This window comes from Diplotaxodon limnothrissa, linkage group LG16 (genome assembly GCF_057381915.1).
Source record: "Diplotaxodon limnothrissa isolate DT_005_m linkage group LG16, D_limnothrissa_male_GT1.1, whole genome shotgun sequence".
Classification (NCBI taxonomy): Eukaryota; Metazoa; Chordata; class Actinopteri; order Cichliformes; family Cichlidae; genus Diplotaxodon; species Diplotaxodon limnothrissa.
Genome location: NC_140611.1, coordinates 37,042,163 through 37,069,286, shown reverse-complemented (window position 1 = coordinate 37,069,286; position 27,124 = coordinate 37,042,163). Strand labels below are relative to the sequence as shown.

Genomic DNA, 27,124 nt, shown 5'->3' with positions numbered 1-27,124 from the left:
CAGGGAGGAAAACTTCTTCTTTTTTCTTCGAGTTGACCACCCAGCTCAAACTGTCTTGTTAGATTTGCTTCACTCGATTTATTCCTCTGACTATAAAATGCTGGTGTGCAGTTTCTTACCCTTTCTAGGAAAAGCTGCTACCAGTCAGAGCATCTATGCAGAAAAATAAACCCTTATGCAATCTCCATCCCTGTGTACCAATATTTCCCTAAGGTAACTTGACAAAGATTAATCTGTGATTGTGAAATCCGAGTGTCCATTCAATAAAGTTTACAGATAAACACGTATCCCGTTGCAGGATGAAGCCTCTGAAGGAAGCTTTTAACTTGTTTCCTGTGGAAACTCAGTGTTATTGTTGCATCTTAAGTGTGTGCCGTCCTCCAGGAAAAAGGTCTCACCGATCAAGTCTGCCCACTGACAGTTCTCATTTCACCAGGTGAAAACCCCAACCTACTTTACTACATACACAGATTTTATAATGCCATTCTGTGCAATGTAAGACTCACTCACACACACACACACACACGCAGATGTGAACACAACATGCCGTGGCCTACTTTTTGAGCACCTCTGTTGTAATCCTATCCACGACCAGTGAATAGAAGCGGTGTGGGAAAGCCTTAACTACCATTGTACAGCAGGAGGGCTGAAAGAAAAGGAGGTTGGAGAGGCTCTGCGGGATGGATTTAGTCGCCATCTTGGAAGTGGTTAATTAGCTTGTACTCCGCATTCCTATCCAGTGAGATTAAGCTGTGTCAGCGTATCATGCAAGTGTAGGCAAACATACACAAACAAGCATTTACGCATTCCCCGATAATTACAGTCAGACCGATTCTCAAGCATTTTGTCCTGAAGTGGGCTCGCACGGACGTGAAGGTCTGCCTCTCACTTCTTCAGTTCCAGAGATGGTAATGAGGGATCAGGTGGCAGCGCTGGATACTTGCTCTGAGCGGTGGCAATGCAGATGTTACCTGGTGGCTCTGCACTTCCCTCTGTGAACCAGCTGTGATGGCCAGCTGCCCACTTCGCCAAGGCCTTGGCAACTCCCCAGATGTCTGACCCAGATAGACACTCCAAGAGAGGAGAAGAACACACACACAGGCGCTCTCTATGATACACGAACACACACTCATTTGTGCACCTGCGTAGGAGCCCATCGCACAGAGATGCGTGCGCTGTCCCACCAGAGCAGGCGATGAAGGATAGTTGGAGTTTTTAAGGCTTATTTTTGGGGCTGTTCTCAAACTTTCCTGATGCAGCAATGTTTCCCCGTGTCTTAAAAAGTTCCTCTGCGAGGCAGTAGCTTGTAGTTTAGCGAGTTCAAATCTTGCAACAGTTTGCACGTCGGATAAAAATAATAGAGTAACTGTCAGCAAGTATTTTTCTTCATTTCCCACGATGGTATCCAGTGCATACGCAAAAGGAGAGCAAAGATCCCGCAAAAAGCAGCATGTTTAGGAAGAAAAAGAACTGTATGCACAGATCCTGGAAATGTTAAGCTCAGAATATTAAGCTGAGTCAATACAGAATGTCACAGAGTCATTTATCAGTATTAATACGTCAGCTCTTTGACTGATTGTGTGTCAGTTTGTTTGAGCCCTAAAAATAACAACTTTCCCACATGACTGCTCTCTTTTGCTTGTACAAGTAGTGATTGTTGTTCGTGTTCTCTGGTTCACCCTCTGACGGTTGGAGGCTGGAGGTCATTTTTTTTCTGTAACCGTATTGGCACCCTGAAGCTAAACTAGCTTTAATCGCCTACATTTATCAAAACTTTAAAGCTTCGTTTGACAGCGTTGTGTTTGTAACAAAACAGTTTCCCAAGTACTGCTCTTCAGAAAAGTGAAGGCAACACTTCAACAACTTTTACTTTGATTTTTTGGGGTGATTTTGTGTTCAGCCTTCATTAGCTTGGCGATTCTGGATTCCTCTGCTGAGAACAACATGGTGTAAAACTAGTCTTGAACCGTAATATTTCATTATTCAAGATGTGTTGTATGATTTAATCGCTGCCCCTTTTGAGCAGTATATATTTTATAACTGCTTTTAGCATTTTGTTTCATTCCCTTGCTGCTAACCGTCGGTGCTGGTCTGTTTCCTTGAGCTGCTCTTTGGTGTCTTTCATCCTGTGATTAGAGAAACTTTGACTCCATCAACTAAGTTACTTATCGCCATAAGATTCTGTGCATATATATTATTTTATGCACAGTATTTTTTATTTTCCCGCACTACCACATATGTAATTTAATTCTTTATTTAAAACAATATTGTCTTTATGGAGCCGAAGCTGGCACTGTTGTTCAGTGCTGCTCGTTGATGCAACAAACCTTTAGTAAGACTTTAGTTTGAAGAGATTTTTTATTCACTTTTTTGTGTGAATACTTGAAATGTTGTTACAAGTTTCCATTGTTCCAGCCATGAAAACAAATCAAAGCTACTTTAATTAACCACGAGGGGTGTAAGATCAGAAAATCACAAAATACTAAATACTGCAGATAACAAAAGAGCCGTCGAGGCTTTTCATATGTGTGCTGACTAAAAATTCCTTGAAAACTGTGGGTGACCGTGCCTGCCCACCTTGGCTCTTCTTTGTGTAATTGTAGGTGTTTTTCTGCAGGGATGTGTGTGTGAGTGTGAGTGTGAGTGCAGTCATTATCCTCAATGTCACACTGCATTGCGGTGCAGTAAAAACACTTTGAGTGAGTGAGTACGCGAGCGTGTGTTATATAGTCGGCCCGAGAGCTTCGGTGCTGGCTGATGTGACGGTCTTACTGGAATTCAGATTAGGTTGACAATTACACATCCTTTTTTCTGTGACCTCCAGTTTTTTTTCCTATAAGACAGGAAAGGGAAGTTTATGTTGTCGACATGGCACGCAGCAGGGTAGAGAGATAAATAGGCTGAGAGAGCGAACTTGCTCGTCATAGGAGAAAATGCTGATGGAGGAGGAGAAGGAGGACGCTTCGAGTGAGGAAAAAAGTTCACCGAAGAAAGAAAGCAGATGAGATGTTCTGTTGGAGATTGTGAGAAACAAACTTGTGTGTTTATGTGTGTGAGGGGGCAGAAAGTGTGCGTGGATAGTCTCTGGTGCACTGCTTATCATCACATCAATTTACAGCTAAAGCATCCTTGAGCATCGGTTACAGGATCCACTGCTCATCGTCAGTAGTTTGAGCTACGCTGCCCAATAATTTGCGTTGACATCTCGTGACTAAAGTAGGCGTGAAGTTCACGCAGGGGTATCGCAGCTGTGGCTTCCACGACGCTGTGATCTGACCTATCTACAATATTCCCAAAACACAGTCATAAGCAGCTTACCTGCATCTGGAGCTCAAACACATAACTTGCTATTTTTGTGTGTGTGTGTGTGTGTGTGTTTCTGTTGCACGGTGCAAATCTTTGAGGACTTCCCTGAGATTGTTGTCATATTGTTGCCTGCAGCAGCTCAGCTGAGCCAGAGCTGACACGAGAAACGACATGACAACTGTGGAACCAAATCAAAATAGCTCGGCTTTATTGGTATTCGGTCGGGCACCTTGTTTAAGCCAAATCAGACTGGAGGAGCGTGGGCGTCGGAGGAGACGTGATGCATTTTGTCACAGGTTCTGATGTGTGTGTAATGACATCTGCCTCGGTGTATATTTGTTTTGAAATATATATATATAGTTTGCACCCTAGAAAATGGAGCACGGCACCTAATAAACAGTCATCTCAGCCTGCCCTTTGAAAGCCGCCTTCGTGGCTTGCAGTCTGCTGCCCTTCTCCCACTCTGGTTGCTTTTGCCCTTCAGGTATATATCTTGCCAGAAGGGCAAACACAGAGCCACCCATTGTTCTCCCCGTTCTAACGTCGACCGCACACACAAACACACGCGTGCAACTGCTGGTCGAGCTCCAGACGAAAAGCCCAAAGCCACAAGCAGTGGAGCGGATGTGTCCCAGGCAAAGAGATTGGATGCCTGGGTAAGCAGTGGACCACACCCGGTAGTGGGAGCTGATGGTAGGCTTGGGAACTAGAGGAAACTCCCATAGGAAGAATAAAGTCATTCCTATTTACGGGCCTTCTTATTTAGAGAAGAACCAGACTCCCGTTTCATGAGCTGAGCAGTAAAATATAGGAGCTGATAAAATGATTTTTTTTAAATCCAGTGAGTATTTAGAGTTTTGGAAGCTGCTTGAAGTCAGAAGATTATTTTAGCTATCTGGTTTGTTTATAGAGAATTCACGAGCTGTTGTGTGGTACTTGGTAGATGTGTGTGTTCCTTTATGTGTATTCCCTCACATTAGGCTCTAATTTTAGCGAAGGCAGCCACCTTCTCATTTGGCTTCTCCTTCTCGCTCATCTCTGCTCTCATCTTGCCAGTATTTTTGTCTCTCACTAACAGCACAGTGTTTTCACTCAAGCTTGGTGCTATCTAGCTGATGCTGGTGAGGTTTGCAGCGGCGTGTCGTGTTTTTACCTGAATTTGAATTTTTCCCATACAATACATGCAGTTTTTTTGTCACTGTGACTCGCGCTGTTGGCGAAGGTGAAGAGGCCGTTTGGCTCCTCTGATGCACATGGAGCTACCAGCTGCTTTGTCATCTGCTTCAGTGGAGGCTCATCAGAAGGGCACAACAAACATGAAAGTTCAGGGAGTCCCCTGCAGACTTGACATCCATTTTCTTGGATCTGACAAGCGCTTCATCAAGTCGCTGTAAACATGTAGGCAGTTTTGTACAGTAACATGTCCGATATTGTAAATGTGCTGGATTTCGTGAAGCCTCGGGATAGACACCCTATCGATGGTGGGATGTGATCCTCAAATGAATAAAATGGATGTTTATGTGAAACGTCTGTACAGTGTTGTGTTAAATCGCACAATTTAAGACTGTTTAATTTATTTGGATTTGACTCTGTTGCTTGGACGTAGCTTCTGTTTCTCAAAAGTCAAGCCAGCATGGAAGTGCCTTAAACCTGCATTTGATCTTAAGAGCACCAGATGTCGATCGCTGCGGTTGCAAAAAGGCCTCTGGTCCCCTCTGGTCTCTGACATGAACACTGTGAACATCTGCCTGATGAGTTTATGGGCTCGGTCACTCGTTTTTAGTCACATTGAATTAAAAAACGTAAACTTTATTTGTAAAAAAAACATCGGTTATCAAAGCGTAAGCCAATGAGCAAGCTTTCATCTGTTTTCTTTTTACTTCAAGATAGTGACGTGAAAAACGCTCAAAGTTTCAGAAACCAGTGACGGACACACAGGCTTCGGTCCAACCATAAATCATCTAATTTATGTGTTGAGGTTCTTATTTCCTTAAGAGGAACATAAGGAAATATGTGCAGTCTAACAGTGGCGGCACAGATGGGAATTTAAGTGTTTATGTTTAAATCAATATTTTAGCAGTTTATTCTTCATTAGCTGTGGATTATTATGGGTTGTCCCCCTGCTGTTGTTGTTATTTTTGTTTGTTTTTTATTGTTTGTTTTGCTGAGAACTGCGTTCAGGTTTAACAAGCAAAGAGCTGCCACCATGACTGGGACTCCTAAATTAATTAACCACCCCTGGCCAGCATTCATCTTCTGGTTATTAAAATGTAGAGCGCAGGAGCATTCCCCGTATTCACACGGTGGAAGAAGTGGTGGAAACAAAAGGCAACATCCTGCTATTGTTTTGGAAGGACAAAAAGCTGAATTCGGGGTGCACGGGTGGGTTCGTGCAGATTAAGTACCTGTTCAGCATGAGATGTGGTGTTAATGACTCTGCAGGACTCCGGTGCATTTTTGCAGTTATAAACTGTGGTAGAGATTACAGTAAGAACAGTAAAATGACAACAAAACACATGATGTGTTATATATTTCAAGTATACTTTATTTTTACCTAAATTGTATTTATATAGTGTCAAATTGCAAGGTGAAGACACTACAGCAATGCAGAGAAAACCCCAACAACCCTCTAGTGAGTACTTGGTGACAGTGGGAAGGAAAAACTCCTTTTTAACAGGAAGAAACCTCCAGCAGAACCAGACTCAGGGAGGGGCAGCCATCAGTCATGACCGGCTGGGGGTGAGGGGAGGAAGACATGCTGTGGAAACAAGTCACAGTAAAAACTGTTATGATTACAGCAGCTGTACTGTAAGCTTTATTATGCTGCCAGTACTGTAGTTTTACATAGAACCTGGTCACAGTGTAGGAGTATCGAGTGTAAACTCAGTTATATGATCCATCACAGCCTTCTCGTGCTAGCAGCTGTTTGATGGACTGCTCAGTCTCTGTGGTGGCCAAAATACATCACATTGTAATATTAATATGAATTCTAGTCCTTGAAATTTATCTTTTTTTCATGTAAAAAAAAGCTGATAAACAATAACAAGCCATGCTTGAAGACCCACCCTGCCAAATATACACGTATAGCACTTTATCTTCTTGCATTGTGAATTCTGGCCGAGTGTTTACAGGCCTGGCATGTGCTCTCCTGAGGCGTCTTCTGTTGAGCATCACAGAATCCTCCCCCTAGAACAGCGCTCACAACATCGATCTGAATACAGAGGAAAGGAACTCAGAGCTGTGCAACATTTTTGGAGTCACGCTGATTTAAAAAAAAAAACTAAACTAAAAAAACAAGTTTTGCAGAGTTTTCACCAAAAAATGTTAAAAATGTTCCCACATAAGTTCACTGCATTTAGCATGTGGGCAGGCTGCTGGCTTCGTGTCTGTGCGACTTTTTTAAAGTGCTGGCAGTCGCCCTGCGCATGTGTCATTTGTGTTGTCTTAGTCAGCACCTTCTGCTCCAGCTTGTGCTTTTTAAACTCAAGTTGTTGTTCTTCTTCTTCCACGCACCGACACCTGGGACAGGTGCTGGTGTAAGAGAGGCGGCCTCATTGATTAAGAGATTTGAGTTTCCTTTATGTGCAAGCAGAAACCGTGAGGTGATTTTACACCCAGCATGCTCATCAAAGCAAAGATAAAAGAAAGAAAATCAATGATTCCCTCTGTACATGTTCCCTGTGTACATACAGCATCATAATAACATTCATGTCACAGTGCTGCCCTCTGCTGGGCAAATAAGAAAAGCAAAAACATTTCCAGGCTGTCATCGTGGAGAAAACTGCACATGGTGATCCAGCTTTTATCTCCCATGAATTTTTTACAGGCAGGCGTGCAATCAATCTCAATACGACACACACATTCAATTAAATGCATTAATTAAAATGTGTGTGTGTGTGTGTGTGTGTGTGTGTGTGTAGTAGCAAGAAAAGGTAGGTCAGCAGGAGGGGTAGCTGCTTAATGGCTTATCAGGACCCTGGCTAGACTGTGTGTGTGTGTGTGTGTGTGTGTGTGTGTGTGTGTGTGTGTGTGTGTGTGTGTGTGTGTGTGTGTGGCCAGCGGTTACTGAGCCATTGACCTAATTTTTGGCTGAAGACTGAGAGTTGAGGTTTACAGTCACGCACTCCTCATATCACACGCGGTCGACTGATTTTCTGTTTCTCTTTCATAAACCTTTTTCCCCCACGCTGAACCTCTCAGACTTAATTATTGTCCAGTCCAGAGTCTGAATGCTTTTTTACTTCTTTGCCATTTTTCTGATCGTCCCCGTCAAGCCTATTGAACCGCCCGTGTTATTCTCCATGCACCTTCTGCCCCCGACTCTATTGATCAAAGGGCTCCAGTAAGAGGACGTCCTCTGAAACCCCCCACCCCCACCTCGTCAGTCTACTACAAATCTCTCACACACCATCTCTCCTTCTCTCTCTCCTTCTTACCAAACTGTTCACAAGATGAGGTTTAGGGAGTGTTACTTTTAGGAGCGTGACTTCCTCACAAGGCAATGAAGCTGCGCTCCTTCTGCCTGGACATTTTTCATCTGACTTCACATTCAGGTATTCAAGCGCCGCAGAACACGCTTTAATCTCTGCGTTAGGTTTTCACTTGGTTCTCCACACTGACGTAAGATGACTGCTTCAGTGCAAAAAGATAAAAAACATTGGCAAACTTTAGGTTTTCAAACAGAGAGTGAAGAAAAAAAACAAGCACAGCTTTTCTAGATAACTCATCAGCATCTGAGGGCCGCACTCGGAGGTTTGTGTTTTCTGTTTTTCTCCGGATGTTGATCAGTCGGGTAGCTCATTGGTTTCCTTTTGCTTTGAACTAGCTTGTTAGCTCGATGGCTTTTGGTTTGGTTCCAGGTTTTAATGAGGCATGCTGATGAATGCCAATGAGCGTACAGTGTAAATGTAGTGTGTTGACATACCATTTGACCGCTTTTTGAGATGTCCATCTTAGTGGGTGTTCGGTTAGATTGCACTGCACAGTGTAGATCTTTTTCAGCATCATTGTTGTGACTAATTATGGAATAATTAAATTAATAATAGGACAAGTTGGCTAGTTAGTAAAGCAGCTAGACTCATACTGAACTCTACATCCCTGGAACTGTCTCTTACGTTTAGATGAACAGCTTCAGAATGACTTGGGGAAAACACAAAACGTAAAAAAAGGTTCCCATTGAGTTTATTTTTAGAGCTTTGTGCTTTGTAGTGTTCTGTGAGTGCACGCATGAACCAACAGATGGGTTCACCACAGTAGCCTGGATTTTGTCCCTGTAAAACTGTTTAAGAGGTTGTTTTTGTCAATGATCGTGTTTCTCCGTCAAACCACAGCGAAGGCCACCAGGAGTTCGGCTGTTATTTGAGTTTGGAATGCCTTTAAATTCAACCGCAAAGTACTGGCTGCCTAACCACAGCCTCTTTCCCCTTGTCCATTCAGTATGTGCTCCAAATGCCAAGAAATAGAGAGAGAGAGCGGAGGTTGAAGTCTCTGCTGTGGAACAACATGTGCCTCTGCGGAGCGTGCACGCAGTCTCTTCTGGCCTGTCTGCAGCTCTTTGCACAGTCGCTGTAAACAGAAAACACTGAAGGAAGCGGACTGACTGGTCTCCCGTTCAAAAAAACAAAGCAAACAGAAAACAGTCACGTAGCCGGCCTGTCGTGGTGAAACTTGGCCAGCTGGAGTTATGCTTGGCTTGTACACAGAAGCATGAATGAAATTGCGTCTGGAGTATATTTACGTTCACCGTTTTTCTTGTGCAGGCCTCTTTGCCCCACATTTCTGCTTTGTTGTTTGTTAGCATGTCATTACCTGCCTTTCATCCATCCACTCATGTATCCATCCAGCCATTCATCCATCCATTCGTCCATCCATCCATCCATCTACTCCTTTGTCCATCCATCCATTCATCCATCCACTCATCCATCCATCCATCTGCTCATTGTTCCATTCATTCACCCATCCATCTACTCATTCATTCATCCATCTATCCATCCATCTACTCATCCACCCATCCATATTATTAACCCTTTTTTTGTACCCGGGGTCATGGAGAGGCGAGCTGCCTTCCTGCTATGACACAGCAAACCACTGCTGGCCAAAAGTGATAAATCAGTTTTAAGCTTTTATATTGAGCCGTGACACAAGAGTCTCACCTGCTGTAATCAGCCTCCCATGTTAAAAGAGCTTACTTTGGGATTACATTTTCATTTTATGTTTTATACGGGCGGGTTTCTCTTGTCTCCTCACCTTTTCTCTCTCCCTCTGGCCTCCTTTGCTTTATGTACTCACTCACTGGGTTTTCTCTGTATCGATTGTTTTTTCCATTCACCCTCCTTCACCTGTTACGTGTATATTTCTCTCCATTTTTTGTTTAGTCATTTTTAGTTTGGTGGACATCATAGAGCAATAATATACCAAAGCTAAAGCTTAATTGCGATGTCTTTTTTTAATCCTTGTCTGTGATGACCCAGCACTCATAGAGCAGTGTAGGTCATGTAGCAGTGTTTCAGATGGAGCCTTTCAGTTGGCCTTTACTAGTAGCTGATATTAGCCATTCACAGATATATTGGATAGAGTGATGTCAGAGATTTGCTGGGTTTTGTTTGTTTGTTTGTTTGTTTGTTTGTTTGTTTGTTTGTTTTTTTGAACAGAACAAAAAAAACCTGAATTGTCTACAACGCTCTCAGAGCTTAGCCTCACACATCCAGTACCTTTTGGACTCTAATATCACATTGTACCTCCCATCATTACACATTACATATCGCATTATATCATTACATGTATGACATTACATTTTTTCTTATAATTTTTGCCTTACCGTTATATACTTTATATTAAACTGGACTCTTCATTAAGTGCACCTTCCTTGTACTGGCTCAGGCCCCCTTTTGCAGTCAGAACTGGATTCATTCTCTGTGTCATAGATTCAAAAAGGTCCTGGTCACATTCCTCAGATTTCTTTCCACATTGTCATGACAGTATCACACAGCTGCTGCAGATTTGTTGGCTGCACATCCACAATGTGGCTCTCTCATGCCACCATATATCAAAGGTGCTCTATTTGCCCAACATCTGGTGACTGTGGAGGACATTTGAATACAGTGAACTTGAGATGATTTGAGCTTTGTGACACGTGACATCCAGCTGGAAGCCTCCATGGGGGAGGGTTTTTTTTTATCTTGTTATAAAGGAATGAACATGGTCAGCAACAACACTCAGGTAGGCTGTGGCATGTAGATGATGTTTAGTTGATAATAAGAGGACCAGCAGCAGCAGCCTGAACTGTTGACACAAGGCAGGAGTGGTTTCCAGTGTGGTCTGCTGTAGGCCATCAGCCTCAAGGTTAAGAGATGCTGTTCTGCATACTTGCTGTAATGAGTGGTTATTTTAGCTACAGTTGACTTCTTATCTGCTTGAAACAGTCAGGAGAAATATCTCCTCATCAGGACGTGTTGACAGTGTCTATGTACTGAAAAGTTGCTGGTGTGTAATTGGCTGATTAGATATTTGCATTAATAAGCACTTGTACGCATGCATACCAAAGAAAATAAAAGCTGTTAATAGAAAATATTAACATATTGAAGGGGTGAAAATGGGGTGATTGTTTATTAAGGTTCCAGTTAATAAACAATCACACGAGGTAGTTATTAATTATTCAAAAAAACTGACAACAGCATCAAGAACACACATGCCGTTCCACATTTATCTGTAGGCATTAGCAGCCAATTTAATGGCTGACAGATTTAGCAGGTTGTCTGGAGCATTGACGTGATCAGGCTTTATTGTGCTTGGCTTATTTATCCCTTTATAATAGTGAATGAATAATGCTAACAGGATCTGCCTTATCTGATTACCCACTCAGACGTTTTCATGCAGTCAGTCTTTACATTTTTACATTGGCATGTGAGATCAGCGGGTTTAAGCTTTGTAGATTATTTGGTTTCACCAGTATGATTTTTCTCCTCCAGCCGTTTAAGAAACATATTAAAAAACCACGCAGCTGACCACTTACCGTTCCTGCAGTCTAAGATAAGTGATCTGTGTACCAATTACAGGGATCACATTTCCTTATAAGGGCGTAGTTTTTGCCAAATAAAATATCAGGAAGCCTTGAAACAGTCCAGCGACTGACAAAATTGTGTTTTTTAGCTAAATGAATGGGATCAGGCACCTAAGCCCATGTTCCATCCAAAGAGTGGCTCTAGGTAACCATCCAGGAATTCTTTGGAACAATGTGGGGAAAGATGAGCTGATGTGGAAACGGCTAATTTGAAAGAATGAGTCCAGCATGTGCATATTTCCTTGTTGTCTGCCACTAACTTGGTTGCACTGCGTCTCTAAAAGAGCTTTGGCAGACACTTCTTGGTCAGCGCTGTCGTTTAGTAAAGTGTTCTCTGTCTCTCCTGCAGATTTTACCGGTCACAGACTGCACGGCAGCCACAGGTAAGTGTTTTTGCCGTTTCCCTTCCTTCCTTTCTTTGTCTGTCTCTATACTGAGTTTGTACCCAGGATAGAATTGTATTACATTTGTCAACAAAGCTAACATAACTTTGCGCTCCCATCATAAGTGTTGTTTGATTTTCTGTGGCTTAAAAAAGTGGTTTGGGCCCAGCAAAACTGCAATTACACGAGATGGCCACTAGAGGGAGGCAGAGCACTTCTTTCTAAGTTCTCACCCTCTCAAGTGGTGAGCTTGCTCGTTATTGGGGAATACAAAAAATATAAATCTTAAAGAAGGAGACAGGTGGGTATGATGACAAGTAACGGATGATTTTAATATTGCAGTTGTAACTTTTTTATATGAGCTTATTTTAATGTCATATGTTTGAGTGTGTTGTGTGTGTTTGAGTGTGTGAGAGAAACGTGAGAGGATGTACTGTGAGAGGATGTACTGGAGATGCATTGAGCCGACACTCTTACTTTCACTGCAGAGGGAATATAGTTAAACATAGACTCTTATTACACTCACACAGCACAGAAAGCTACGGTATGATGAACTGGTAAGCGGGTGGAGGAAGTCGGTGGATGACATTGGCGTCGCTTGTAGGATGTGTCAGTTACTTTGAGCTGGGATTACACAGGTAGAGAGTTTGCCTTTGGTCTGTGTGTTAATTCTTATCCATATGAAAACATGAGTCTCTCTCCTCAGCTTGTCCCCTCCTCCTCCACTCCATCGCCTCCCCTCTCTGACTACTGATAGGGCAGACATGGAGTCAACAGAGGAGAGAAGCAGCGAGGAGGAAAGGGAGGGAGGGATGGAGAGAGAGGGAGTTTGGATATGAGGGAAGGACTAAAGTAGAAACAAAGAAACGCTGCAGGTGTGTGGAGTTGAGCGTTCTTCATGTCAGTAGCTTGAAAACAGCGGTGCACGGCTTGTGAAGCGGACGAGGGCGAAGGTTGAAGGGCAGGTAGACCACGTGTGTGAGTTCAAGTTTAATTTGCTCCAGTTTTAACAAAGTGCTCAGCCAGAGTTAGGCAGCCGTTTAGTGGAATTTCTAGTAGTGTGCACCAAGTCATGGCCCTGCTCACCAACGGCGCACAGAGTCTGGGCTCCTATTACTGCCTGATCCGACGCAGGTTCAAGAGGAGGCGCAAGAAACGCTCCGAACGCAAAGGTAACCCACAGAGTGGAAGTTCCCAGACTGAGACTGATGCTGAGCTGGCTTATGTAGATCAGCAGGAAGAGAAACATTATTCACTTGATGTAATAAATCATTTACTCTCACTTTTCTGTCAAATTTTAAATTAGTAACATCACCAGAGTGCTGTGAAATCCCTTCTTCTTTCTCGGTTGCAAACAGTCAGTGTGCAGAATGTAGTTTTTCTTTGTTTCTGTTTCCGTGCATTTGTGTTTAATTTAAGCTTAAACTGTTTCTCCGGAGTTGAATTTTTAAAATCAAGCACGCCTTATTAACTCACCTGCTCCGACGAAACTCGATGCGTGATTAGATTTCAAATGTGTTTTTAGAGCAGTGACTGTTCCTCTCATTTTTGTGTTATGTCACAAACCAAACCTTTACATTTCTTTAAATATTTTTGCACTATATGTTTGCACAAAGTGTTAGTCAGCATGGAAGAAATTTCACACGTATACCTGAACAGTAAAACCAATCCTGCTCAATTCAAATCCTTCTTTTTATTGTTTTCAGTGTTTACCTTTTTATGAACATACAGGAGAGAGCAGCATTTATAGAGAGCGCATTAGAAATCGGTCTTCTGTTGTTGTATAATGTGACTGTCCTCTTGTTTATTATTTATTCTTTTTTTTCTTAGCGTAATCTGAATCTGAAATTGGAGTTTGTCCTCCCTGCGTAGTTCACCGAACGTTTCTGAGGAATTATTTAAATGCATTTGAAGCAGATAGGCGGCTTCTTCCCTGCCCTGTATCTCATCCTCCCCCGCTCCCTCTCTCTGGGTGAGACAGGTCCGCGTCTCTGTGTAATTGAAGTCGAGTGACGGGAGCCCCGGAGGCTCCGAAGCTTTTCTCCCCTGAGTTTGCTGCTCTGCTCTGGGGATTAGCCTAACAGCAAAGGTAGTAATTACTTAGGTGGCCACAGCTCACTGGCAGTATTAGCCGTGTCTCAGCCACTTGCTTTGACACCCACCGCCCTTCGCACCCCCGCCCTGCTCCCCTCACCGAGTCAAGTCCATTCATCCAGAGTAAATCCACCACTGCTGATGCTGCATTTTTAGCCTCCGATTTGCACACTCGGGCCCCGCTCGCGCACAGTGACTCCGTCCATCAGTATTACACAGGTCTGTTTCCCGCCTTTCGCTCTCCCTTATCACCACGGAAATGAAAGTGGCACTTTTTTACACCAGACTGAGGAAAGCGACGACTAAGCAGAACTTTGGGCCAGTGTTGCCCTGCTTGCTCTTAGTCAGCTCTAATGCCCTGAACTGGAAGTCTCCCGATAAGTTGCTTAGTTCTTGAGTTCCTCAGAGTGTCCCACGGGTTAGCGGCTAATGCTAGCCGAGATGAGCTTATAGGCTCACTGGCGACAATCATCTGACAGCGATTCAAGCAAACCTCACTGCTCGGTTTCCCCGACAGCGAGGGCCGAATCGTCAGAGCACCTCCATGAAGTGGAGCGTCCGTTTTAAGTAGATCATTGTCTTCCACACGAAGGCTTCCTTCTGTCAATGCAAGCACCGATTAGGGTCAGCCGCATGAGTGCGCACGTGTCTGTGACACTAACCCACACTGACACTCCAGCTCTGAAGGAAATATCACGTCTAAATCCCCAGTTTTGGTAAAAATGCATTTTTTTATTTGGAGAAAAAGTGTAACAGGAGACTGTCGTTAAACATTCATTTCAACAGCAAACACAGTTTAAAAGGCGCCCCCACCACACCTACGTGCACTGACTCCTCAGCTGTCATTACACAGTTCGTGTCTACTTCTTGTGCGGCGGTTTTTTACACCCTCAAACCTTTTCACAGCAGACTTTTGGACTCGTCACAGAGGAACTTGATGGCGTTTGACCTTAACGCTGGCTCTGCGCCACTGTCAGTGTAAAGCATGTAAGTGTGACAGACGGCTGAAACTGTTGAATATAACTGAGCCAGTTTTGTTATTTATCTGTAACAAATGTAAAAAGAAATGCCCTGCTGAGGAGGTCTTATACAAGTCCTTTCAGTTTGTGACTGAGTGAGTGTAGGGATTTACATGAGCTCTCTGGACTCAGCCACATAATAAGATGGATAAACCTGTAATTTTCCCCCACAAGTGCAACAAAGCTCATTGAAGACTGAAGTAAAGTGTTTATCGTGCAAAGTCTGCACACACTGAGAAAAGTCTTTTTAGTCTAAATGACAGAAAACCCCTTCATGGTTGTCTATTGTTGCCTCTTAATGATCCTCCTGTAGCTCGGTTTCAAACGTACGTTCTGCTTCTGTCGCTCTAAAGGTTCGACTTGCATTCAGCACACGGTGCTATCTACTTTTTTTTTGTTGAGAAGAAAAGAAATTGAATTGAATTTGTGCTCTAATGACGCCCGGTGTCGTTTTCTACTGGAATTTGTAGACAGTATTGCATAAAACACAATAATATTACAATGTATAAGTAAGGTCTGCATCCAGTTTAAGTGCTTACATTTATTGTGTGACGTGAACGCTGGCTGCATTGGTGCATCTGCTGAAATATGTGCAGTGCCTAGTTGAGATTAAGCTCTCTAATAACTGCTTTGCTGTGGGGTCAGGAATAGTTTAGTCTGATTCTATAAACTGATTTAATGAAACCTTAAAATAATATGCAGAAATTTGTGTTTTCAGATCTTTATTGTTGACAACATCAACTAAGTGGGGAAGCTCTCTTTAAGCTAAAAAACATAGACAGTCGGTGCTCAGTATGTTAGCAGGCGTTCTTTATCTTCAGTCATTTTATTCTTATTTTTTATTTTCAATAAATGTGTCGATGCTGTCAGGAAACTTTACAGGTGTGAAGCTGAGATCAAATGAAGGCTCAGTTTGGATGTGTGATCAGACTATAGGTAATAAGTCAGTAATGAGCCCGGAGTGCTGGTGGGTGTGAATTACAGGCATTTCAGCTGATTCTGGTAATTCTGTAGCGAGAGGACTTTAATGAATGTTAACAGACACACCTGTGATTTTTTCCACAGTCGCAACTCAAAATGTCTGCGGTGGAAATAAATCTGCAGAACACATTTGTTCTTTATATCGTATTGATGTGATGTATTTCTTGGTTATTTTTCGCGGCAAGCAGCAGCTGGAGACGCACACCGTAGAGCTCATATTTACCTATAGCATTACTACTCACCATGTAAATGTCCCTTTGCTTTGTAAGTGAATACAGTGCACAGTGACTTTCAAAATGCTGAACTTAAGCATATCTTCCAAGTGATAAGTTCTTCAATGCATCTCTCATAAATGTGCCAAGCCATGACACTCGCAGACGATGCTTTCCAATGGGCCGTATATGAAATATGGAAAATGGGGAACAGAGGCCTTTTTCTGCCGTGCCAGCAAAATCTCCAAAATGAGCTTTTGCAACTTGAATAGGGGGGCAGAGGGGGGGTTCTGCACTGCCTGACGCCTGCTATCCATCGCAGTGGAAGAGACTTTGCCTGCAACGCCACTCGTTTCCTCTTAGATAACCTTACGTCCTCTGCACGAAGACATTCTTCTCCTGCTTTTTATACCGTCATTTACCGGCATCATCTCTTTATTTTCCCACTACTTGTTTTAAAATGAGTAACTCTCACTGCCATTTATAAAAGTCACTATCCAAATACTAAGCGTGCGTTCTTAATGATTTCCTTTTAGATTCATCTAAGCTGCGTGTGCACACAAAAGAATTGATTTACAACCTGCGAATAACCTCCGACAAACTGATTAACATTTGACAACGGTGGCAGAGGAATTCAGATAGGAAACGCGATCGCATCCATTTACCTAACAATAAAAAGAAACTGTTGATTATGAGCGGTGCCTCATTTAGCGCCACAAACACAGCAGCACTCTGTCACGATAAGAAATGAGTTGTGTCTGCCTGTCTCAGTGTAATTAGCTTTGATTAGCATGCTACTAATGACTGTAACGGCATGACATTGTAGTGAGCCTGCACAAGACGCCGAGGTGTGTTTAACAGGCGCAGAGACACTTCACAGCCCCAGAGATGCATGCACGGATTTGCGTCGGCTCCCTTCATCACCTCCCAGAAAAACTCCATTAGTATAGATTCAGCTTCGCCTTTCATTTAAATGATATGGATAGTGAAATGTTGCTTTTGCAGCTGGTTATTCTGCTGCTTCCATGTCATAGGTGTAGAGGAATTTCTTTTGAGGTAATGGAACAAGACGTAGTGATGAAAATGCGATTTTGCCAACAAATGTGTTATATGGAAATCTTTGCCAGCAATACGCGCTGTGCTTAATTTTAAACATTAGATTTGTACCACATGTAGCGCTCCATCGCAGTTCATATTGCTTTGTGTAAAGGGCCTTGGACTGTACATCTGTCCTCCCCCATTCTCTTTCCTCCCACCTCTCTCATCCTCTTAGGGATGTATAAACACGTTCTCCCTCCCTTTGTCACCTGTCAGGACCTTTTTCATTCAGCAGAGGTTTACAACCTCGTCCTCTCCCGAGTGTCCGTCAGTGCTACCTCCCTGCTTGACTATACCGAGCATGCGGTGTAAAAATTCAACTGCTAGATGACAGGAGAAATCTGCATTTATTTCCAGACCTCCTCATCCTCATATAAACACACAAACACATTCACCGCTCTCTCCAGGATCCCCTAACCCGGCCTTGAATGTGACAAACGGTGTTAGGTTTGAGTGCCCTGGGCGTCCAGGCGAGGAGAGCAGAAGGACGGAGGAGAGGCTTGTGCGAGGGGTGAGATGGAGAGGCTGGAGCAGGGAAAACAAGTGATAAATTTCAGAAGTAAACAGCTGCGAAGAAAAAGGAACCACCGGTGAGTTCTTACTGCTCTGTAGGATGCACTCCTGTTAAAACTTTTCTTGCCTTAGTTGTTGGTTTTTGTCGAGCTTTGTCCACAGAAACTTTTTAAATCATTTTAGCCGTTTCGGCAGTCGTTTAATTTTCATCTATGTTATCAACACTTGATGTCAGTGTAGAAACTCTGACATACAGCAGATAGACACGGGCGTTTGTGTCTGCGTGTGAGTCCCCTCCTACCTGTGTGCTCTGTTGGGTGCTTGAGCATTGAGCACAGCAGTGGTGGTCCTGTGTGCCGGGCATGCTCACACGCCCACGCCTTCGCACACTTCCAGACACACTCAAACATACACTCCCTTCCCCACAGGCGCTCGGTACCTATGCTGTGTCATAAATCAGAGCTGTCAAATAGATTTTACAGCTCCTAGTGAAAAGAGGAGAGGCAGCCACCCAACAACCTTGAAAAGATGGAAGAAAGCAAAAGTAGAGAAGTTTTATTAATATGAAACCTGATACCTGGACCTAAGGAATCTATAAAAGACTGACAGCACAGTTTTTCACCCAGTGCACATACGAAGCAAACTGAAAGTATCTAGGTGGTGTGAGCATGATGTGTTACCACGGTGACCACTCCATCTATAAAAGCACTGTGTGCAATGAGTCCATATGATGGTATTTACGGTTATTGTGTCTTTGGCGGACTTTGGCTTCCAGAGTTGCTGCCAAAAAAGTTGTTTAGAGCTGGCAACCAGCCCGCTGGGGATGGGTGGGTGGGGGGGATTTACTGCTGCGCTTGGGTAACGTACCCACCATACCACGCACTCTAAGAGCGACGGGGCTGCATCGATGCAGCTTCCTACACTTTTGCTTTCACTGTGGTGCTGCTTAGAAGAGACGGGCACACTGCAGAGTTTCACTGTGACTCGTAGCACGAAGAGAAAGCAAATTATGGTAAATCTTTAAATATAACATGGAGGATATTGACGATGATAATCAGCGATCATAAGCAGATACAGGTTTAGAGGGCAGACAACCACAGAGTACCGTAGTCCCAGACTGATTGGGAGTGGTTGCTGAAGGATGCTGGTGATCGCAAAAAGGGGTACGGTGCTGCCCCAAAAAACTTGTCTGCAGTTTGCTTTGGAGACGGCGACTTGTCTGCAGACATCAACAATCAAAGCAGTCACAAGGAGGTTTGTGGTCCAGCACTGACAGCCAGCAACCTCCAACAGTCACTCAGCAACCAGTCAGGGTGGTTGTCAGTGGGTCACTGAGCGGTCTGTAGGGCTGTGTGAGTGAAGCCTTAGCTGAACAGCTAAAGGTAAACAGGCCCATCTCAACATTATGTTGTTTTATTATTATACTGTTAGGTGGGTGTGTAAAGATTCACTCGGACTTATTAAAAATCCAAATTTCATGTGGGAACTAAGATCAGTAATTTAAGTTTTTTGAAAGAAAAAAAAACCCACATACAGTGATAGTAGTTAGTGACCATGCTTGTGACCCGTGCTGTGAAATGTGAGGATGTAACTGAGGAAATAATTACAGAATCAACTGCTGTTGAATTTTGATGGTTTACTGTAGCTTTAGGAAAAGACTGGGCGCTGTAAAATACTTAAAAGCAGTCTTGTTAATGGAATAATAACCACCAAAAATCACGAGTAATTCATCGGGGAGCTGTTAATCCATCCAGTAATGATCAGTGTAATAATAGCAATAACAAAACATGCCAGGGCAAAGATTTGTTGCGCTAATGATCTGCCGTAGGTTAATTTTTCCATGCTGTTTATTATGAGACCAAAGCAGTTTTATGATCCTGTAACCTCAGAGTTGTGTACTCGTGTTGTGTCAGTTGTTCCAGACAGCATTACTCATTCTTTAAATGGGTATTTGATTCTTGTCTAAAAACTGGGAGGGAAACATGAAGCCCATTTTTTACTATCCTCATCCAGGTGCATAAATTCCCCGATCGCTGGAGGCTCAGAGGACGTCAGTGTCCGAATGCCTGCCTCTTAATATGCAGAGCAGAGGAAAACATGTACATCCAGCAGCAGGGCTCGGGAGGCAAATCACTTCTGGCAGCCTAATTCACTGGTCATTAGAACAGCCAAATTGAATAATGGGCTCTGAAGTAAAGTGTGCATGTATGTGTGTTCATGTCCAAGTCTGTCTGATAAGGCAGGCAGGGCCATGTTGGGTGACCGTACTCTTGTGCCCCCTTTACCTTGGCCCATCAGTTTCAATCAGGCGGGATGACAGGCACTCCTCTTTCTCCCGCGACCCCTCTCCATTAGGCCACCGGCGCCCACACGTGTACTCCATTACGCTGCATTACCTGGTCAGTGCCTGGAGACATCACCTCAGGAAGCGGGAGAGGCTCGGGGCTGTACGGAAAAGAGAACCGATCCTGTTTCTATTAAGATTCCTCCTCATTCACTCTTCCTTGAGGTAATCACTAGCCTGCCAAAGTCTTATTCGGGAAAGTAATGGGATTGTGGGATGGCGACAGTAGCACTCACTTATCTAACTGCATACTTGGACAGTTAACAACGATCCCTGCTTTCCTCCTCCTGTCCCTCTCTAAATTTATTTTGTAAGTCTCATTTCTGCATCTATTCGTGGAAATGTTTTCAACCTCATGAACCTGTTTACTATAATATATGAGTTTAGATCTTGTAGATAGTTAACATGCGACATTATCAAATTCAAGCTATAAAAAAGGAGTCAAAATGGAAAAACTTTGTTTTGGAATCTCCTCCTCATTTGAGCCGCTCCTTTTAGGGGTCGCCACAGTGCTGCCATCATGACCAATCACATGACCTCCCTCACTACATCTATGAATCTTCCTACTCTGGTAGCTCCATGTTCAACAGCTCTGCTGGTGGATGCACCATCTCAGCCTCATCGCAGCCTCTTTTCTCGAACTTTGTCTCCAACCTGAGCTGTCCGTGTGCCAATGCCACCATCTCCAACTCGTACGTTCTACCTGGTCTCGCTACAATCTTGTAAACTTTCTCATGTTTTAGAATATAGAAATATGACCACAAATCAGGAAAGATGTGGGAAACAGAGGATTGCATTTAATGCCACGAGCTATCTTCACTGTTTATCTAATTCTGTGACCTGTTTTCACATTTAACTTGACGGTCTCAGATTTGCTGCGAGCACCTTTTACCACATGAGGGTGAGTTGGGTCGGCCTGATGTGGCTTGAAATGTGATTTCAGAATAACCGGAGAATCAGACACAAATGGAATGGATAGGGACGGTGGCGCTGCCTGGTGAGCCTATCAGTCAGTGTTAAGGCTGCTGAGAGGGCTGTCTCGTAGGCAGGCTCGCCTGCACCAGCCATTTCCCATGGCCATTTGTCTCTGTCCACTTTCTTTCCCTATCCTTGCCCCCCCTTTTTTTCTTTTCATCTCTTCCTCCCCCTCGTCTTCGATTGCTCATTTTGGACTCTCAGGCTTGTTCGATCTGCTATTTTTTCTGGTTCTCTGCATTTTCCACACCACCACCACAACACTCTTGTTTTCCTTTGTTCCAAGTATTCCCCCCGGCAAACAAGTTGCTTTAGCAATCAAAACTAGTAACTGGAGTAGACCTGATGATGTTTCATATTTACGTCTATCACTGTAGTCCACTGAACACCTGATTGTAAGTAAACCATTTTTTTTTACACATGTTACTTTTGCAGCCCTCTAGAAATGTTTTCATCTGTTTGAGTTAAAAAGAAAAGATTAAATGAATCTGTTGGTTATTTACAGATTTTGCAGTTACTACACTTTCATCCATCAATTCAACGAAACATATTATTTTTGTATCAACTTATAAAGCTGATGATTATTGCTAAAACACTTCTCAGTCATTTCAGTAATTACTGTTCCAGCCTCGTTTCATTTTGGAGGATTACTGTTGCTCTTAATGATCAGCGGGGAAATTGATATCCTTCTAGCAGATGACTAGCAATGAAGCTAAATAATGTGTTCGCTTACATTTACTTTTCCTGTTCCTTTGATTACTTCGTATCAAAACAACAGCACATATCAGATATGTTCTTAATTAAGATTTACCAAGATAGCTTTGAATTCCCACCATTCTGTTGTACCAGACTGCAGCACAGCTCTCTAATCTTTCTGGCATTCGTTTTATTATGTGTCAAACTCAACACGGTGTGCCACCGCACAGCTGTAAACAGACTATATAAAGTCATTACGAGCAGATGTTTATTTCTGGTTTCCTTGGAGTTGGGAGCTGTTGGTGCCTATCTCATTCTCCACTTTATCTCGTGCCAGTTCTGTGCCGTTACATCTGTGGTTTGAACAACTGTTTATGTCCTTATTTGTCATGTTAAACACAGTCGGAGAAAAAGAAGATCTGTGACTAAATGAAAAGCCTAAACTATAAGAGAAGCTTTAGATTTTAAGATTTACAAGCCAACAATTAGCACATTTTGTAAACTTATTAAACATATGAACTCAAAAATCCTCATCAACAATCATATGATCGCTGGTGTTTTGTTTGTTTTCTCTGGATTATTGTCGGGGCTTTACCTTCCCGCCTTGAGGCAACTGTTGTTGTGATTTGGTGCAATATAAACAGGGCTGCACATAAGTGGTCCGCAGGTGCGCATTCGCTGAAAATAAAAATAAATAGAAGCGCACCAGATAAGAAGTTGCAACACGTGTTTGCGTACATACGATTGTCTGGAGGAGGACAGACAATTGTTTAGAACTCTTAAAGATGTCGAAGAAGCAAACTCCTTTAAGCAGTTACTTTGGTGTCAGAAGGAGTCCGAACCGCAAAAGAAACGCGTATTCTCAGAAAAGTGGTTGCAGGAGGTGAGTTGGCTTCAAAACGAGGAACGCACAGAGATGTGGTGCAGAATATGCTGTGAAAATCCCACTCTAGTGGACAAAAACACTGCCTTTTATATGTACGCAAACGCGCGTTGCAACTTCTTATCTGGCGCACGTCTTTTATTTTGACAGCGAATGCGCACATGCGGACCACTTATGTGCACCTCTGAATATAAATAAGATTAGAAGAGGGAAAACATGGAGTCCTCCAGACTAAAGAACAGAGGGACCATCTGGCTACTTATCAACGCCCACTTAAAACCCCCGAATTTTTGATAGTATGAGGGTGAATTAGTGCCTATGGGTCTGGCAGCTGGCACATCTGGAAAAGCACCATCGATGTAGAAATCTATATACAGGTTTTAGAGCAACATATGCTCCCATCCAGATAACATCTTCTTCACAGAAGTCCTTGTATTTTTCACCAAGGCAATGTTAAACCGCATACTACACCTTTTACAACAGCATGTCTTGTTGAGTGTGAGTCCTAAACTGGCCTACCTGCAGCCCAGAACAACTTTCACCAACCGAAAACATTTGGCACGTGAAATGAACGATAGAACACAGAAGCAGCTAGAGTCCTCCAGCAGCTGCTCTCGTAGGTTCCCAGATGTTTACAGACTGTCGTCGAAAGAAACGTGGGTGGTACACAGCAGTAAACATGGTCCCGTTCCACTTTTTTTGAGACATCAAGCTCAAAATGACTTTATTATTAGAGTTTGAACAAATATTAGCTGTAGCCTACATTATAATTTGTAACTTGTCTATTCATTGCACACATGAGGATGACTAAACCTTGGCTGAAATTTTAAACAAGCAGGGAAAATCTGAAATGCATCTGAAAACTTTGTGCAGTAATTTAGTCTTAGTGAATTATGCTTTCTTCTCATCTGACTGCGGCTGTACGTGAGCGTCGATTTGCTGATCAAAAGATGTTTTTGTGGTTCTGCGTAACTGATGTCAGCGCTCTGCAGTGAGTTGGCACCCAGAGGCTGAACAGTGAGTCCTTCTGGCCTTGATGGACACAGGAAACAAGCGCGGCCATTTAACCGCAGCCTTCTCTCTGGCCCAGCAGCCCTGCTCGCTGGTGCTGAGGGGAATCATAGCCGCTCACTCTGATGATTTATGACCACACCTGCAGCCAGCCTCAGAGCTTTGCATGCGTGTTTGTGTGCGTACAGTAAAGAAAAACAGAGAAAAAATGACTGTGTGTGTATGAAAGGCAAAAATCAAAAGGTATGTGTAGGTTTAAAGAAACAAAAGACTGAAACTGCATGGGCGACTTTGTTGAGTCAAGCAGAATGCTAAAATTTGAGGCGCTTTGTTTCTGGATTACAGCTTCTTATGCACGCGCTGTAGTGGAGAATAGATTACAGTGTGCTGCAAACAGAAGTCTGTGTGCTGTTCGGGTGCAGGAATACCATTATCTCTCGCCTAGCCTTTTTGACTTGGCCTTTCTTTCAATCCTCTCACTCCTCCATGAACCTTCACTCTGACTGTATTCTGAAATGCAGTTCCTCATAAAATCCATCAAATAAAAAATTCATATTGAAACTCTCTCCCTCTGTTTTCTCCACCTTTCTCCACTCCCACTATCAGCACTTCATAATGATAAATGACAGACTGTCAGATATTAAAGTCTGAAACACAATAAAAGGTTGATTCTCTCCCTTTTCCACCTCGCATCTCTCCAATTTTAGTTTCATCAGTTTTTTGTCTCTAAAACATTTTTTGTAACATTTTGGAGAAAGAAAAGTCTATTATATTTGCACAGCAGGCATTCAGCTTAGTTTTTGTATTCACAGTGAGGCATTACCAGTGTAAAGATAATAACCTTATAAAAACAGCAGGCTTCATGTTTAACATCCATTCTCTGATTTATAAAACATTAGCAGGAACTGTTTTCATCACAAAGTGAACGCTGGTGTGATTTAGCAAAGGTGCTGAATTTTCATTGGCTCCACTTTCTCAAATGTGGACATTCGCTGCTTTTCTTTAATGTGAAATTCGATTTTAAAAACAAGGAAATGTTATATTTTGTTTACATTGGAAACAGCTTCAGTTGCAGCCGTACTGCCAATTCAGTTCATGTCAAAGAATAGAGACCGTCTCGTGATGGGATCGCACCAGCAGCAACGCCCTTCAATGAGGTGATTTCTTAATCCTGAGTAAACAGTCATTACTGTGGGGTTGGTTAGTTCTGACTGTATTTTAGGAGGATTATGGTCAGATTTGCATGAAAATTTGGCTCAATTTTGAGTATATGTGGTTTCAGGGGTTTTTTGTAAAGATTATTGAACATTTAATTCAGGTAAGGTAGACCCTACAATAATACATACAGAGAAAAACCCAACAATCATATGACCCCCTGCGAGCAAGCGCTTCGGCGACAGTGGGAAGGAAAAACTCCCTTTTAGCAGGAAGAAACCTCCAGCAGAACCAGGCTCAGGGAGGGGCGGGGCCATCTGCTGCGACCGGTTGCGGCGAGAGAAGGAAGACAGGATAAAGACATGCTGTGGACAACAAGTATGATTCAATGCAGAGAGGTCTATTAACACAGTGAGCCATCCATTCTCCTCCACTTATCCTTATCAGGGTCCCGGGGGGCGGAGCCTAAACTTGCTACCATAGGACAAAAGTGGGGTACACCCACTCATCCACCAATCTGACACAGGACTAACATAGAGCGACAGACAACCAGTCACACTCATGGGAAAATAAGAATCACCAGTTAAGCTAACTCCACTGACTGCATGTCTCTGGACTGTCCCAACAGAAAGGCCCTGGCTCAGATGATGTAGTCAAACTCTTGCTGTGACCTTCTTGTTATGAAGCAACAGTGCTAACCACCACACCTACATGCCTAAATGATTATATATCAAATTGAATTTGACACTCACTTGACAGACAGACACCTACAAAAATACTCACTGCCTTGGTGGTGGTTCAGACTACCCTGGAAACCTCCAATACTTTGTTTTTGCCACGGTGACACACCCAAACACTCACAAGTCACATAATTCATCTGGAATATATACCAGCTAAACTATAGTAACGCAGCTAGTAAAAAGTCATCCTGCTCTGTAGTTGCTTTAGTAAGGTAACATACCAAAATCAAATTGGAGCGGTGCATCTTTGCATTAGCTACGCTACGGGGGCTCCTTCTAGAGTGAGCGAGCAAGGGCAGTGCCCATCTTTCCTTCTTCTCTCACAGCTGAGCTTCAGTATTGGTTCATTTCCCAGCCTGTCCTGGCACTCCAACAACAGTACCGCAGAGAGCCTGTCAGATGATGGCACTCACAAAGGTGTTTGCTGTCATGGTGTCAGTAAGATAAGCAATTTTGAATGTCTTTGCTTATTATACATACTTTTCACTCTAATAGTTTTAAGATAAAACAGTAAACTTAAAGGAATGTTAACATGTACACCTGTGTATTGGTTAGTTCTTACTTATGCTGTGTAAGTTCATACAAATTAGCGTGATAATCTCAGGTAGAATTGCGCAGAATTAAATGCTAATACAGTTTATATTGTTTTTGTTTTGTTTTTTATATTTCTGATATATATCATTAGTCACTGCTTGTTTGTACTCTGCTGTGGATTCCTGCTGCCCACCAGGTTGTAGACTAAATGTTCTTTGAGACCAAACAATTCCAGCGACTGATCCCCTCCCACTGGGGCCCACCCCCGAGAACTACTTAGCTGAAAAGGTTTTTCTTCTTCTGTGTGCCTGTGCTCTACCAGCAGAAATGTTAATGTAAAGTACAAACCAGCTGTTAGCGTGGTTGTTTCATGATCACAATGATGTTAGAAAGCAAACGTGGTTGAAAATAGCCATTTGGTGCTGGCTTAAGTTACATAAACGAAACATTAAAACTAGCTATTTTCTGCTTAAGTTGTTAAGAATTGAAGTGAATACTAACTTTGTCAATAGTTTCTCCAATAGACTCTTGAAGGTGAGTCTCCAAGCTAACCCATCGCTTTTGCAGGCATTACCAGCATGTATAAGTCTATGGACAAGCATAGCTCCCATTTCTGTTTAAAGACTCTCTGCAGTTTATGAATTACACACTCTGAAAATGACCTAGCACGCATTTATAACTCTACAGCAAATGTCTTCATAAAATTGTTTGGTTTTTTTGGTTTTTTTTGAAGACTTTTCAGTGTAAAGTCAGAAAGGTCAGTCTTTTTCTTTGTTACATATATGTTTTGTGATTTCATCCCTCAGAGGATTTTCTCATAAGTCGTCTTCGGTAATTATTTCCAAGGTCTTGTGCTAAACATTCAGGTAACTTTGCTTTACAGATCAGAAAAGCTACATTCAATACAACCACAGTTCTCTGCCACGCTTTCAATTTGTTGAATAATTCTGTTTAAAGGCTTTTGTTTTTACAGAGTTGCATGGAGTTTGGTCAGCTCACAACATTAAAAATAATGAGACTGACCTCGCCTTTTGATCTTTAGGACATGAATTTTAAAAATCATCACTTAACCAGGGCAGTCACCATTACAGGATTCATTTCTCCACTACTGCAATAATGTC

General features: G+C 42.8%; 1 protein-coding gene across 1 annotated transcript in view; it reads left to right on the top strand.

The window, feature by feature from the left end:
* adarb1b (adenosine deaminase RNA specific B1b) overlaps positions 1-27,124 on the top strand; it is a 131,684-nt gene that overhangs the window by 73,162 nt on the left and 31,398 nt on the right. Inside the window, exon 3 of the mRNA XM_085373956.1 lies at positions 11,715-11,748. The gene's annotated coding sequence lies outside the window, so the exon portion shown is untranslated. The remainder of the gene's footprint in view (positions 1-11,714; positions 11,749-27,124) is intronic.